General features: G+C 45.3%; 1 protein-coding gene across 4 annotated transcripts in view; it reads left to right on the top strand.

The window, feature by feature from the left end:
• tmcc2 (transmembrane and coiled-coil domain family 2) overlaps window positions 1-15,888 on the top strand; it is a 164,991-nt gene that overhangs the window by 62,590 nt on the left and 86,513 nt on the right. The window lies entirely within an intron of this gene.

The raw sequence follows: 15,888 nt of genomic DNA, 5'->3' as shown, positions 1-15,888 counted from the left end.
AAACAGAACAAACCAACAAACTGACGTTGGCCTGGAAAGATAGTTGCAGGTTAATTATTGTTCTAAAATGATGTTTTGACACCAGGATAAATTATCCTCAAGGACTGGCAGTAAATCAAAGGGAGACCAGTGCTGACCATCCCATCAGAATGTCGAACAAGAAAGGGAAAGCATGAGTGAACTAATTTTAACTAGGTTTTTAGGGCAGAAGGCTGTATGCTCTGAAGCTTTTGGACGAGGAAGCTGAGTTTGAGTTTCCTGTTTTCTATTCAGTTGTAGCAATATTGGATGTCCTGAGAAAACAATCCTGGTTTATGAGAAATAAGTGAATATTTCTCAGCCTGGTGGTAGCTGTTTGCATTGACTAGTGACTTTGCAATTCAAGCAAGATGTAATTTAATGTACCTGTAAAACAATGCATTATTCAGAGTCCACAAGACGAGTATTCTTCATTGAAACAGTTATCAAATGACACATTACCATTATTTTGATTTCTTTTAATTTATCCCATAACTGCCTGTGTCTCTGTCTGTAAGTGGAGGTTATAATCAAAGAAGTTTGGGTTTCATTTTGTTAAAAGAATCCCTACAGTGTGGAAACAGGACCTATGGCCCAACAAGCCTGCACTGATCCTCAGAAGGTCCCTCCCAGACCAATCCACTGATAACCCACCTGATCTACACATCCCGGAACACGAAGGGCAATTTAACATGGCCAATCAACCTAGCCTGCACACATCTTTGGACTGTGGAAGGAAACCGGAGCACCCAGAGGAAACCCACGCAGACACAGGGAGAATGTGCAGACTCCACACAGACAATCACCTGAGGCCTGGGCCTGGCCTCTGGCACTGTGAGGCAGCAGTACTAATCACTGAGCCACCGTGCTGCCCCATTTTGAACGTATTAATTAGACTAGAACGAAGAACTAGTGATGTTGAAGATCTGAAGCTAAGTCAAAAATTGCTGTTGAAACTTAACAGGCCTGGCAGCGTTGGTGTGGAGAAAGTAGTCTTAATGTTGCAATTCCCGTGACTGCCAGATCCGTTGAGTTTCACCAGCAGTTTCTCTTTATTCTGTGACATTAATTCGCTTACTTTGTTATTTAACTTTGCTCTTCTAAAGTTGCTTATTGTTAAATTGTTAGTTTCTATTTAACTAATAAGCTTTGTCTGATATAATAGGAACTGCAGATGCTGGAGAATCGAAGATAATAAAATGTGAGGCTGGATGAACACAGCAGGCCAAGCAGCATCTCAGGAGCACAAAAGCTGACGTTTCGGGCCTAGACTCTTCATCAGAGAGGGGGATGGAGTGAGGGCTCTGGAATAAATAGGGATAGGGGGGGAGGCGGACCGAAGATGGAGAGAAAAGACGATAGGTGGAGAGAGTATAGTTGGGGAGGTAGGGAGGGGATAGGTCAGTCCAGGGAAGATGGACAGGTCAAGGAGGTGGGATGAGGTTAGTAGGTAGATGGGGGTGCGGCTTGGGGTGGGAGGAAGGGATGGGTGAGAGGAAGAACAGGTTAGGGAGGCAGAGACAGGTTGGACTGGTTTTGGGATGCAGTGGGTGGAGGGGAAGAGCTGGGCTGGTTGAGGGATGCAGTTGGGGAAGGGGAGATTTTGAAACTGGTGAAGTCCACATTGATACCATTAGGCTGCAGGGTTCCCAGGCGGAATATGAGTTGCTGTTCCTGCAACCTTTGGGTGGCATCATTGCGGCACTGCAGGAGGCCCATGATGGACATGTCATCGAAAGAATGGGAGGGGGAGTGGAAATGGTTTGCGACTGGGAGGTGCAGTTGTTTGTTGCGAACTGAGCGGAGGTGTTCTGCAAAGCGGTCTCCAAGCCTCCGCTTGGTTTCCCCAATGTAGAGGAAGCCGCACCGGGTACAGTGGATGCAGTATACCACATTGGCAGATGTGCAGGTGAACCTCTGCTTAATGTGGAATGTCATCTTGGGGCCTGGGATAGGGGTGAGGGAGGAGGTGTGGGGGCAAGTGTAGCATTTCCTGCGGTTGCGGGGGAAGGTGCCGGGTGTGGTAGGGTTAGAGGGCAGTGTGGAGCGAACAAGGGAGTCACGGAGAGAGTGGTCTCTCCGGAAAGCAGACAGGGGTAGGGATGGAAAAATGCCTTGGGTGGTGGGGTCGGATTGTAAATGGCGGAAGTGTCGGAGGATGATGCGTTGTATCCGGAGGTTGGAGGGGTGGTGTGTGAGAACGAGGGGGATCCTCTTAGGGCGGTTGTGGCGGGGGCGGGGTGTGAGGGATGTGTTGCGGGAAATGCGGGAGACGCGGTCAAGGGCGTTCTCGATCACTGGGGGGGGGAAGTTGCGATCCTTGAAGAACTTGGACATCTGGGATGTGGGGGAGTGGAATGTCTTATCGTGGGAGCAGATGCGGCGGAGGCGGAGGAATTGGGAATAGGGGATGGAATTTTTGCAGGAGGGTGGGTGGGAGGAGGTGTATTCTAGGTAGCTGTGGGAGTCGGTGGGCTTGAAATGGACGTCAGTTACAAGCTGGTTGCCTGAGATGGAGACTGAGAGGCCCAGGAAGGTGAGGGATGTGCTGGAGATGGCCCAGGTGAACTGAAGGTTGGGGTGGAAGTTGTCGGTGAAGTGGATGAACTGTTCGAGCTCCTCTGGGGGGCAAGAGGCGGCGCCGGTGGTAGTATGTACAAGTGGTACAAGTGATAGTATGGCGCACTGACCTCTACATCGCCGAGGCCAGACGCCAACTCTCCGACACCACCTCCTGCCGCCCCCTCGATCATGACCCCACACCCGAGCACCAAACCATCATCTCCCACACCATTCATGACCTCATCACCTCAGGGGACCTCCCACCCACAGCCTCCAACCTCATTGTTCCCCAACCCCGCACGGCCCGTTTCTATCTCCTTCCCAAAATCCACAAACCTGCCTGCCCTGGTCGACCCGTCGTCTCAGCCTGCTCCTGCCCCACCGAACTCATCTCCACCTATCTGGACTCCATTTTCTCCCCTTTGGTCCAGGAACTCCCCACCTACGTCCATGACACCACCCACGCCCTCCACCTCCACCAGGACTTCCAATTCCCTGGCCCCCAACACCTCATCTTCACCATGGACGTCCAGTCCCTATACACCTGCATTCCGCATGCAGATGGCCTCAAGGCCCTCCGCTTCTTCCTGTCCCGCAGGCCCGATCAGTCCCCCTCCACCGACACCCTCATCCGCCTAGCCGAACTCGTCCTCACCCTCAACAACTTGTCTTTTGACTCCTCCCGCTTCCTACAGCCTAAGGGAGTGGCCATGGGTACCCGCATGGGCCCCAGCTATGCCTGCCTCTTTGTAGGTTACGTGGAACAGTCCCTCTTCCGCACCTACACAGGCCCCAAACCCCACCTCTTCCTCCGGTACATTGATGACTGTATCGGCGCCGCCTCTTGCCCCCCAGAGGAGCTCGAACAGTTCATCCACTTCACCGACAACTTCCACCCCAACCTTCAGTTCACCTGGGCCATCTCCAGCACATCCCTCACCTTCCTGGACCTCTCAGTCTCCATCTCAGGCAACCAGCTTGTAACTGACGTCCATTTCAAGCCCACCGACTCCCACAGCTACCTAGAATACACCTCCTCCCACCCACCCTCCTGCAAAAATTCCATCCCCTATTCCCAATTCCTCCGCCTCCGCCGCATCTGCTCCCACGATAAGACATTCCACTCCCGCACATCCCAGATGTCCAAGTTCTTTAAGGACCGCAACTTCCCCCCCACGGTGATTGAGAACGCCCTTGACCGCGTCTCCCGCATTTCCCGCAACACATCCCTCACACCCCGCCCCCGCCACAACCGCCCCAAGAGGATCCCCCTCGTTCTCACACACCACCCTACCAACCTCCGGATACAACGCATTATCCTCCGACACTTCCGCCATTTACAATCCGACCCCACCACCCAAGACATTTTTCCATCCCCACCCCTGTCTGCTTTCCGGAGAGACCACTCTCTCCGTGACTCCCTTGTTCGCTCCACACTGCCCTCCAACCCCACCACACCCGGCACCTTCCCCTGCAACCGCAGGAAATGCTACACTTGTCCCCACACCTCCTCCCTCACCCCCATCCCAGGCCCCAAGATGACATTCCACATTAAGCAGAGGTTCACCTGCACATCTGCCAATGTGATATACTGCATCCACTGTACCCGGTGCGGCTTTCTCTACATTGGGGAAACCAAGCGGAGGCTTGGGGACCGCTTTGCAGAACACCTCCGCTCAGTTCGCAACAAACAACTGCACCTCCCAGTCGCAAACCATTTCCACTCCCCCTCCCATTCTCTTGATGACATGTCCATCATGGGCCTCCTGCACTGCCACAATGATGCCACCCGAAGGTTGCAGGAACAGCAACTCATATTCCGCCTGGGAACCCTGCAGCCATATGGTATCAATGTGGACTTCACCAGTTTCAAAATCTCCCCTTCCCCCACTGCATCCCTAAACCAGCCCAGTTCATCCCCTCCCCCCACTGCACCACACAACCAGCCCAGCTCTTCCCCCCCACCCACTGCATCCCAAAACCAATCCAACCTGTCTCCGCCTCCCTAACCGGTTCTTCCTCTCACCCATCCCTTCCTCCCACCCCAAGCCGCACCCCCAGCTACCTACTAACCTCATCCCACCTCCTTGACCTGTCCGTCTTCCCTGGACTGACCTATCCCCTCCCTACCTCCCCACCTACACCCTCTCCACCTATCTTCTTTACTCTCCATCTTCGGTCCGCCTCCCCCTCTCTCCCTATTTATTCCAGTTCCCTCCCCCCATCCCCCTCTCTGATGAAGGGTCCAGGCCCGAAACGTCAGCTTTTGTGCTCCTGAGATGCTGCTTGGCCTGCTGTGTTCATCCAGCCTCACATTTTATTGCCTTGTTGAGAAGTTGTTTGGTAAATTATGGGAAAAAATGGAGGGGGAGTTGGCACTCAGCAGAAGTAATTGAAATTTCCAGAGCAATTAACAGGTGCTGGTGTCTCTGACTCTCAACTGTAACTTGACGAACATTTCAGTGTTAATTCCTGAATATAAAATAAACTTTATATATACTAAGATGTGAGCAGAGGAATTTGTGGGAGGGGTTTGCTTTTGGACTGTGTACCTGTGAGTTTACTGTTTTTGATTTTGTTACTGCTAATCTGCAGGCTATTTCCTTGAGAGCATGAGAAAAAGACCATTTAGTTTTTATCTCCATGTGTCAAACATTATGCAAAACTTTCTGAGACGCGTCGGTTGGGAATAATACAGGAATTCTCTCTGGTATATTGGCAAATGGCTTGGCAATTTCTGAATCATTTTACAGAAGGAATTTGTCATAACCTGTTTGCAAATTGGCTGGCATTATTTCCTATAGTTAATACAACCCCTACAGTCCCAGTCACCACTCTACCAGAAGGATATGTAGTCTGCTTTGGAGAGTGTACTGACAAGTTTTTACCAGGATGCTGCCTGGTATAGGGTATTTTAGCAATGAGGAAGGGCTAGTTAGGCTGGGTTTGTTTTCACTGCAATGCAGGAGGTTGAGGGGAGACCTGATAATTTTATAAGATTGTAAATGGCATGAATAGAGTGAAAACTAAGATGGATTTTTCCCCATAGTAGAGGCATCGATTACAATGGGTGTTGGGGTGTTTAGAGATGAGGCAGGTTTTTCACACAAAGGGTGGTGAGCCCCTGTAGCACGCTGCCAGAGGACGTGGTGGAAGCAGATACAATTGCAGCATTCAAGAAGCACCTGGATGCATACATAAATAGGAGGGGAATAGAATCCTGTGCACCAAGACAGTTTTAGTATGGAAGGGCAAAATTGGCACAGGCTTGGAGGGCCTTTGGACCTGTTCCTGTGCCGTATTGTTCTTTGTACTCTGCTTACCCAGATGTTTTAACCCTTGCAATGGCCAAACAACTCTGGATACTCTATTTTCCCTTCAGGGTCTACAGCAAGTATAAGTTAAATTCCAGATCACTGATCCGTCAATGCCTGGAAAGTCGGTGGGTGTGAGGAGTTTAGACGGAACGGGATTCTGTTCAATTCCAAGAAATAATGCCGTTGAATAGCTTGCAGGCCACATGAGGACCCCACATGGGGTTTGGTGGCAAGAATCTACACAAAGATATAATTGTTTCATAGTTCACTACATATGTTTCCTGTTACACAATTTAGTCACTATTTTGTGACATTGGCCATATCTGAATCTATTACATCTGTGAGTCGTCTAAATCTCTCTGTAATTTCAATTTGTTGCAACGAGCCTGCCTAAATTGCATACTGGTTCCTTTTACTAATTGTGAGCTGGCTGTGAGAGTTAATAGCATAGGATTGAAGGTGTTAAATATGTAGCTATCTTGATTTTTCTACAGCCATGCTAACTGGACAGTGTGTCCATGTGCGGGCTGTGATGAATAGGTTCTGATCAGGCTTGGTTCAGTATAGCTGCCATGATTGAATAATCCTGTGGCACGCTCTCTGCCTCAAGGTTGCTGATGTTGTAAATCATAAAGGCATGTGAAGACTTCAGTGTAATGACCCGAGAGGAAAGACAGACAGACCCTTGCAGTGAGGGCAGTTGTGGTGCAGTGATTATGTTCCTTCATTTGAATTGGAAGGCCTTGGTTCATGTCCCCCCTCTCGAAGTGTGCCATATATGTCTGAATAAATTGATTGAAAACAAAAAATAGATATTCCTATGTCAACTTCGTAATTGTGGAGTAGTTATGGTTCTTGAGAGAACGTAAAACCTCCTGTTGTGTGTTTATTTCTGTCTTGGTCCCTGTCCAGATTTTGTATGCTGCCAGTTGTCATAATTATTCTTTTGTCACTGGTAGCACATGAAGTGCGATGAGAATGCCTGCTTCTGTTGGAATCAGTAACACTTTTTCTATTCATTCCTAAGGTTTACCGCTTGCGCGAGGCAAAAAGAATGTTGTTGCACTATTGGCAGTCCATAATTTCATTGAAATGACCAAACTTTAATAGGATTCTTTACGTTGTACAGCGTACACTGAGCTATCTCTGCCTGTTTTTGCTTTCTTTTGGTGAAATACTGAAGAAAACCAGTTGTGTGGATGCTAGTACATAATGGTTATCTGAAATGATACCGGCAAAATCTTCAGGAACAATGTATTTAGAGTCACCAATTTGATCAGCAAGAGTAGAGACAACATTGAAGCATTTAAAAAGAACTTTAATCAATTTTTGTCTCTTTTAAGAGTATGTAATATGGATCTGAGAGTGGCTAGTTCAGATTCAAAATGGCCAGTTCAACTTCAAAATCTTTTGTTGTGAAATATCTGAACTTTAGTTTCTTAAACTTGTGTCTGGCAGCATCTGTGGGGGGAAAAGCAGAGTTAGCATTTCAGGTCCAGTGACCCCTTGTTTAGAAGATAGATTTCCTGTTGTACGACCAGTAGTAGAGAAAAGGGGAAGCCATATGTAATCAGCCCATTTCACAGCCAAGCCAAAAATGAAATACATGTCCTAGCTAGAAAAGGCTATTACCACCTTTAATCTTGGATTTACATTATTAGGTAACTCTTAATTACTTGTTTTAGTTCTTGTGATCTCTATTTAGGACATGCAGCTCTGTGCAATTGGTATATCCCAAAAGTTGTACAATGGTTGCCAAAAGTAGCTTTACCTTGTTCTTTCAGTTTTGGAGACCAGGTAGGAATTCTGCATAAATGTAACTTTATTTTCATCTGTGAGTTATGTGGGTCCTGGGTTTGGGCAGTTTTAATCCAGTTCATTTAAGTGAACTTTCTCTCTTCTTGGTCTTTAGCTGCTCAGATCAGTTTTGTATATCCATTGCTTAGTACATTGGTGACGCCACTTTTGGAATACCGTGAACAGTTCTGGTCACCCTGCTATGGGAAAGATATTAGTAAATTTGAGAGATTTCAGAAAAGGTTTACCGCAATGTTGCAAGGACTGCAGGATTTGAGTTGGAAGGAGAGGCAGCGTAGAATGGGACTTTTTTCAGTGGAGCACAGGATGTTAAGGGGTGACCTTCTAGAGGATTTAAAAATCCTGATGGCCATGGATAACAGAATAGCCAAGGCCTGTTAGTGGAGGGGAGCTCAAAACTAGACGGAGATGGTAGGAATTGCCGATGCTAGAGAATCTGAGAAACCACGGTGTAGAGCTGGATGAACACAGCAGGCCAAGCAGCATCAGAGGAACAGGAAAACTGACATTTTGGGCCTAGACCCTCATTCAGAAATGGAGAAGGGGAAGGGGATTTTGAAGTAAATAGGGAGAGAGGGGGAGGTAGATAGAAGATGGATAAAGGAGAAGATAAGTGGACAAAAGATGGACAGGTCAGGGAGGCGGGGATGGAGCCAGTAAAGGTGAGTGTAGGTGGGGAGTTAGGATGGGGGTAGGTCGGTCAAGGGAAGACTGACAAGTCAAGGAGGAGGGGATGAGGCTGATAGATAGGAGGTGGGGGTGGGGGTTGAGGTGGGAGGAGCGGATAGGTGGGTGGAGGCACGGACAGGTTCGGGAGGCGGGCACAAGCTGGGCTGATTTTGGGGTGTGGTTGGGGGCAGGGAGATTTTGAAGCTTGTGAAGTCCACATTGATACCCCGGTGGAGGGGAAGTTGCAGTCTTTGAAAAACTTGCCCTCCACAGTGGTCAAAAGCACCTTTGACCACACTGTCGTGCTTCCCGCAATAACAACAAAAAGCGAATCCCCCTCGCCCTCACGTACCACCCCACCAACCTCCAGATCCAACGCATCTGCCACTTCCGCCACCAACAATCTGACCCCACTACCAAGGACAATTTTCCCCTCCCCACCCTTATCTGCCTTCCGGAGGGACCACCCTCTCCATGACTCCCTTGTCCACTCCACACTCGCCACCAGCCCCACCACACCAGGCACTTTTCCCTGCAACCGCAGGAAGTGCTACACCTGCCCTTATGCCTCCATCCTCACCCCCATCCCAGGCCCCAAAAAGACCTTCCACATCAAACAGAAGTTCACCTGTCCATCCACTGATGTGGTATATTGTATCTGCTGTTCCTGTTGTAACCTCTTCTACTTTGGGGAAACCAAGCGGAGGCTTGGAGACCACTTTGCGGAGCACGTACACTCGGTTCGCGACAAACGACTGCACCTCCTTGGATGACATCCATCCTGGGCCACCTCCAGTGCCATAACAATGCCACCCAAAGGTTGCAGGAACAGCACCTCATATTCCCCTTGGGAATCCTGCAGCCAATGGTCTCAACGTGGACTTGACAAGCTTCATAATTTCCCTGCCCCTGACCGCATCCTGAAACCAGCCCAGCTCGTCCCTATCTCCCTAACCTGTCTATTCCTCCTCCCACCTATCCGCTGCTCCTACCTACCAGCCTCATACCTGTATCCTTGATCTGCCCATCTTCCCTTGACTGACCTACCTCCAACCTAACTCCCCATGTATACTTTCCTTTACTGGCTCCATCCCCACCTCCTTGACCTGTCCATCTCCTCTTCACCTATCTGCTCCTTTATCCATCTTCCATCCCCCTCTCCCCCTCTCTTTATTTCAGAATCCCCTTCCCCCTCCCCCATTTTTTTTTTGAAGAAGGGTCCTGACCCGAAATGTCAGCTTTCCTGTTCCTCTGGTGCTGCTTGGCCTGCTGTGTTCATCCAGCTATACACCTAGTTTAGTTTGAGAAACTTATTTGACTTGGATGAGTTGGACTGAAGGATCTATTTCTGTGCTGTATGACTGTGTGACTCTATAACTTAAGCAGCAAAGTCTGTGTTCAGCCTCTGGAGACAGTTGTCTGTGCATTGTTCCTGACAGACCTCTTGTGGTGCATAAGCAGTAGTACATCCAGCTTTCTCAAATACAGTTATTCGTGAAAGGCTCACAAATGTGTGTAAGCTTTCTTAAAGTAGCTTGAATATTCTGACAGTTAGCAAAAAAACCAAGTTTTATCTCTGCGAATGCAAGCCATTAAACTCTGGTGGGAATGTGCCTGTTGAAATTCAAGTCAGTCATATTTTATGCCTTCCTTAATCACAGATGGCTATTGTACTGGTACGGTGCTGGAACAGTCAGGCCATCAAAGCCCAAGGTTCCATCCTCTCTCTGCACTAAATTGGCTGTGTGAAGCTGCATAAAGAGAAACAACCTGCATTTGAAAAATAGTTTTTTCATCCTCACTATGTTGAGAAATCTCTCACAGCAAATGCATTATATATGTTATATTGCAGTCTAACAGAACCAGTTTTGTATAGCATGATTCTTTGAAGATAAATAAAGTAATTAACCAGTTAATTGTATTGAATGGGGCGGGCTGGAGGCAGCATGGGGAGTGGAGGGGTGAAAATACTGACTAGGACACTGAAATGTCTTTGTCTTCAAAAGAGGATCTTTTACGTACAATACGAAAGACAAAGGGGACCTGATTTTCCAAATAGCACTATGGAGAATGTAACAATGAAGGTGAGATCCCTTAAGCTGTTAGCCTTGATTTATGTGCTTGAATTCTGAAAGTGAGAGTGCTGTCACTTGGTGAGATTGACGCTGGCATTGTAATAATTCAAGGCCAGAGTTGATCTTGTTGCTCCTGAACTAGGGGAAGAACATATAGCCAAAGTTATGTTCTGATTATGTTGGAATAAGCATAGTGATGGAAAAGTATGCATATGTTACTACTTGAGAGAAGATTGATCTGTGCCCCACATTGTTCATGTGAAGCAATGATGTTTGAGAGAAGTAAGAGGACATCCCATCCTTGTGAATCCATGAAGTAATCTATTTGTTAAACAACAACGTGTTTTTGAATGGAGTGTGTGCGAATAGCCTTGTGTCTTTTGTGATGATGCTGTGGCATTAAGGGGCATGCTTTGTTCTGGTTTCTTTCAGAGAGAGAGTTTGAGGTATAGGTGCCATGCGATCTATGAGAAGATAAACAAATTGTAAAGCCTTCAGTGTGTTTTTAAAGCTGGAACAGTCGAAGCAGCCTCACATTTTATTATCTTGGATTCTCCAGCATCTGCAGTTCCCACTATCACTGATACAATAAGAATTTTTTTAATTGTTATGAGTGGTTTACTTTCAGCTGATGGGAGAATTTGAAACATGTGAAATACATTTATTTGTATTGTTTGAGTTGTGTGCAATGTTTATCTATTGCAGCAATGTAGCATCCACCGTGTAGAAGGATAAGGACACTCGGTGTGAAAATACTATGATGTCAGTAGCAAGTCAGGAATCACACTTTGTTTGAATTCAGTTGCTGCTGCTTGTGGCTTTTTTCTGGCGATTTACTCCGTAGTTTTATTGTACCGGGTGTATAAATGCAGATGGAGTTCATATGACTTGGTTTCGACAGATGTAGTTTAGTTTACTGATCAGGAGCGTGGACTGGTATTGCCCCTACCCTCCCCCATAATTCTTCCATTGTTAGATTAGAAGCATTGGGCTCAGGTATGGTATTCCCGAATGCTCTGCTGTCTGGGATCAACTAATTTAAGGAGAGGATTGGGAACTCCCATGCATAGCTCACTGCTGTAGTACAGAGTGGATTTGCAGAGTAAGCCATGGAGGAAGGTTCATTGATGTAGTCTTTGTAATGTAACATACCGTTCTAAAATCTAACATCAGTTTTGAAATTGAACATTTGCTTTAATCTCTAAATTTGCTCATTATGTTATAAATAATTTATAGCAGATGCTTGTTTCTTCAAATAGGTTTCAACATGTCTTTACACACCTGTTCTTTGTAAAAATTACTGCTATGTTAGATTCGGAGATAATGGGAACTGCAGATGCTGGAGAATCTGAGATGACAAAGCGTAGAGCTGGATGAACACAGCAGGCCAAGCAGCATCTTAGGAGCACAAAATTCAGAAAATTTTCTGTAGAAGGGTCAAGGCCCAAAATGTCAGCTTTTGTGCTCCTGAGATGCTGCTTGGCCTGCTGTGTTCATCCAGCTCTGCACTTTGCTGTATTAGATTTATGGCTTTGGAAACAGTGGTATGTTACACATAGCAATGCAATGTAATTGTGAGCATATGAAGACATTTATTTCCTCACTAAGATTCCAATGAAATTGTTGTTTGATATTCTTGTATTGTCAGCTTCAGCTATGGGAAAACACTTAGGACTGTTGGTGACTTGGTCTTTAAAACATGTGTGTCTGGGAAAGTGTTGCACGAAGAGAATTTTAATCTTTCCAGTTTAACTTGGGCCAACATCTCCTACTGTATAGCTTGATGAAAGTGATGAATTAAGGTTCTTGCAGAAGCAATTTTTTTCAATCATGTTACGTGGTATACATGTGAACAAGAAGGGATTAAATGGATGTTGGAGTAGGTCAAGGAAAGGTTACCCTGGTAGGACGCAGCTTCGGTTAAGTGAAATCACAGTCGTGGCCCAGTTGAACTAAATGTCCTATTTCCATGCTGCAAGTTCTGTTCAGATTAATCCAATTTTAAAAGTAATATTGAAATCAGTAAGCTAAGTAAATTGCAAAGATAACACTGAAAAAGATATTTACCAGTCCTTCCCTCCCCAGTCTTAATGCATTAATTATTATCTGGTGTTTTAAGCCTGACAAAAATAGACAGTTGCCCCGAATATATGGATCAATCAAGCCTGCTTTGTTTGGTATGTGGATGAACAAGGTAAAAAGAATGGACCTGTACTGACTGCTCCAAGGCTTAGGTTTTATGCTTTTCGCTAGTGATATTTTCCCCATCTCCTCTCTCCTGTCATGAGGGCACCCCCTCACACAAAGGGCATCCATTTGTATCTTTGCTCTTGCTGTAATATTTTTACTGACTCAAAGAATGGTTCCATTGATTCAGTTTCTTTTTTTTATTCCCGGATTATTCAACGTTGATCACAGTTGTCCTCCTCTTCCTACTGCTCAACCACCTGTCCGCTCACCCAACCATGCACTCATATCGAACTGTGGTATCTTTTGTCAGTGCTTTCAGTATCTCCTAAGCTCTCATTCTCTATTGTCCTTCAGTTTTTCTTGACTACTACTTCATATGGACTCCACCTTATCCAAAAGTCAACTGCATTTGAGCCATCCATTCACCCTCAACATCTGTGCTTACTGACTTCTGCTGGTTCCCAGTATCTAAGGCTTTGTGTTTTTAAAATCTTTGTTTACAGTTCTCTCCAAATCTCATTTCTCATAATGCAGGCTTTCAGTGGTGTGTTCTGGCCAGTCAAGAGTCTCACTTCACTCCACATTATCTCTTTCTGCGACTCGTTACCCTGGGACTGATTCTCTCTTTCAATTTCTTCATCTTGCATCCCACAGTCACAGAGTGTGTTTGATTCTAGAGACGTCAGGAAATGGATTATTCGTGCGTTGGTTCATTATTTCAACCTCAAACCTGTATTCGATTTGTTCCCCAAACTGTTTTTCATTTTTGTTTTGAATTTTCAGTGTTGAACTTTTCCACACTCTCCAGTTATTCCACTGTGTTCTGTTGCCTTTAGATCTGTATTAATAGGGTTAATGAAGTTGATTATTTGTGCTGACTTGATCCTTTCTTTTCAGTGAGGAAAATTTGCTGTTTTTTCAGGCTAATCGATACTCAACTGGACATTCCAGTATTTTCAGAGCTGCATTATACTTTGTGACATTTTGCCATACAATTTGATTTGAATGTTGGCAACTGATTATTATTTTGTCAGCTTTGTATTAAGGGCACAGCAGTAAAATGTTGCCTTTTAGTTCAAGTGCTAGTTCTCCCCTGAAGGAATGTTTATTGGTGTTACATGTTGAAGCTGGTAGTATCAGGACAGTGTTATTTTAGAAGATTGACTGCACCAAATGTGCTGTGTTTTGTAAACAGTAGAGGGGAAAGGCTTTTGCATCCCTTTATGGTCTTGCATGACATTGGAGATTCTTTCTCAATCAATTTCTGCATCACTCTGGCTGACTGAAAAAACCTGATTAAGCTGCAGTTGGAAGATGATCAATTCTGCTTCCTGCCAGAAATCTATCTAATTGGTTACTTTCTTGGAATTTTGATAATGAAAACTGCACCATGGTTTTGCTATCAGCTGTAATTTGAAGGCTAACTTCAGCTGGTGGTTTGAGTGTGATGGTCACTTTTGTCTGAATGGATCATATTGCAAATTGTCTCATTGGTGAATTACGACTAGGATTTCTGCCAAAAGGTTTGAACAACCTCGAGCTCAGAGCTTGAATAGTGTAAACTGTGGTAGAATTGGATTGTACCAGTCAAGTTTTTTAAGGAAAAGTAAGATACAGATGAGATAAGTATCTTGTAATGCCAGAACTGTAATTTATTGAAGTTGGATCTTACAACACGTGCAAAGTCTAAATGGGAAAGTCAAAGTAGGAAAGTATCCTTTTGTGCTGCACTGTTTTTTGTGTGTTTTAGTGTATGTTGATGATAGATATCCCCCAACAAGGTTTGGAAACAGCATGCAGTTCATGTACACAGTAACAAAATCCATCTTCTTAGGAAACGTGTAGACATTTTGCAGACCTGAGACAAGACTTTCAGCTGTAAGTTACTGCTTATACCGTCCTCAGTCCAGTGACCATGATAAATGAATATCTTCCTGCAGACTCCAGCTGTGTAAGTCAAGGAAAACTCGTATCAAGAAGGCTAATATATCTTAAAATAGAGAACACATCACAGGCTGTAAAGGCACTACTCTTACTTTTCTTCCTTCCGACAACAGTTTTTTAACGTGCGTGGCTGATATAACAAGTATAATTGATCACACCGGATATTTCAGCTGAATTTATGCAGCATGTTGCAGGACCTAATGTTGTAATCAGTTTTCCTTTGAGGGGAATTGGGCTTTTATGACTTTAGCGACCAGAGCTGGCCTGATCTCTGCCACTTTTTCATAGAAAGTTGTCTGATATCATCATACAATGATGTAGACACATGATATACTAACAAATATTGCTGAAATTACTGTTTATTTTGCTACTTCATTCTTTCCCCCTAACTTAAAGTCTGTGCCCTCTAACTTTGGACACCCCCACCCTCGGAAAAAGACCTTGACTGTTGACTCTATCTATGCCTGTCATGATTTTGTAAACCTCCAAGGGAAAATGCCCCAACCCATTCAGCCCCTCTCTGTAGCTCAAGCCCTCCAGTTGCCGCAACGTCCTTGTAAATGTTTTCTGCATCCCTCAAGTTTAATGTCCTTCCTGTTGCAGGGCAACCAAAATTGAATGCAGTGTTCGAAAAGTAGCTTCACTGATGTCATGTTGCAGCTGTATAGGATGGCCCAACTCCTATATTCAATGTTCTGACCAATGAAGGCAAGTATACCAAATACCCCCTTCACCACCCTGTCTACCTGTGACTCCACTTCAAGTAACCATGCACCTGGACCCCTTGATCTCCTTGTTTGGTAACATTTTCCAGGACCTGACCATTAACGATATAAGTCCTGCCTTAGTTTGCCTTAGCAAATGCAGCACCGCACCTTTATCTAAATTAAATTCCATTGGCCAGTCCTCATAATATGAAGGCAATTTCCAGTGCTTTCCACAAAGAAAATATGAAACCTGCTGCAACCTACTACCTGTTTGTAATATTATATTTGCATATCCTACAAATCTGTGATCATTTTTATCTAGCTTTTCATTGTAGCAATGCCACTATTGTGATAGTGGGTGAATAAGCTTTGATCGAGACAGTGAAAAGAATGCTTAAATTTGAATGTGACACATGTGCCATCCCTTGGTAAAGTTATTGTGAGATATGCTGTAGTTTAAGATTCATTCTGTGCAATTCATCAAGCATTGCAAAATGGTTCTACTTAAACCAGCAAGAACCGGTTTCTTTCGGCTCTTATGCTGCCGCATTCAAGAAAAGCAACCTCTTTTATGTTCCTTAACCGCTG

Source organism: Stegostoma tigrinum, chromosome 21 (assembly GCF_030684315.1).
Source record: "Stegostoma tigrinum isolate sSteTig4 chromosome 21, sSteTig4.hap1, whole genome shotgun sequence".
NCBI lineage: Eukaryota > Metazoa > Chordata > Chondrichthyes > Orectolobiformes > Stegostomatidae > Stegostoma > Stegostoma tigrinum.
The sequence above is the reverse complement of the archived record's forward strand: the minus strand, read 5'-3'. Positions and strand labels throughout refer to the sequence as shown.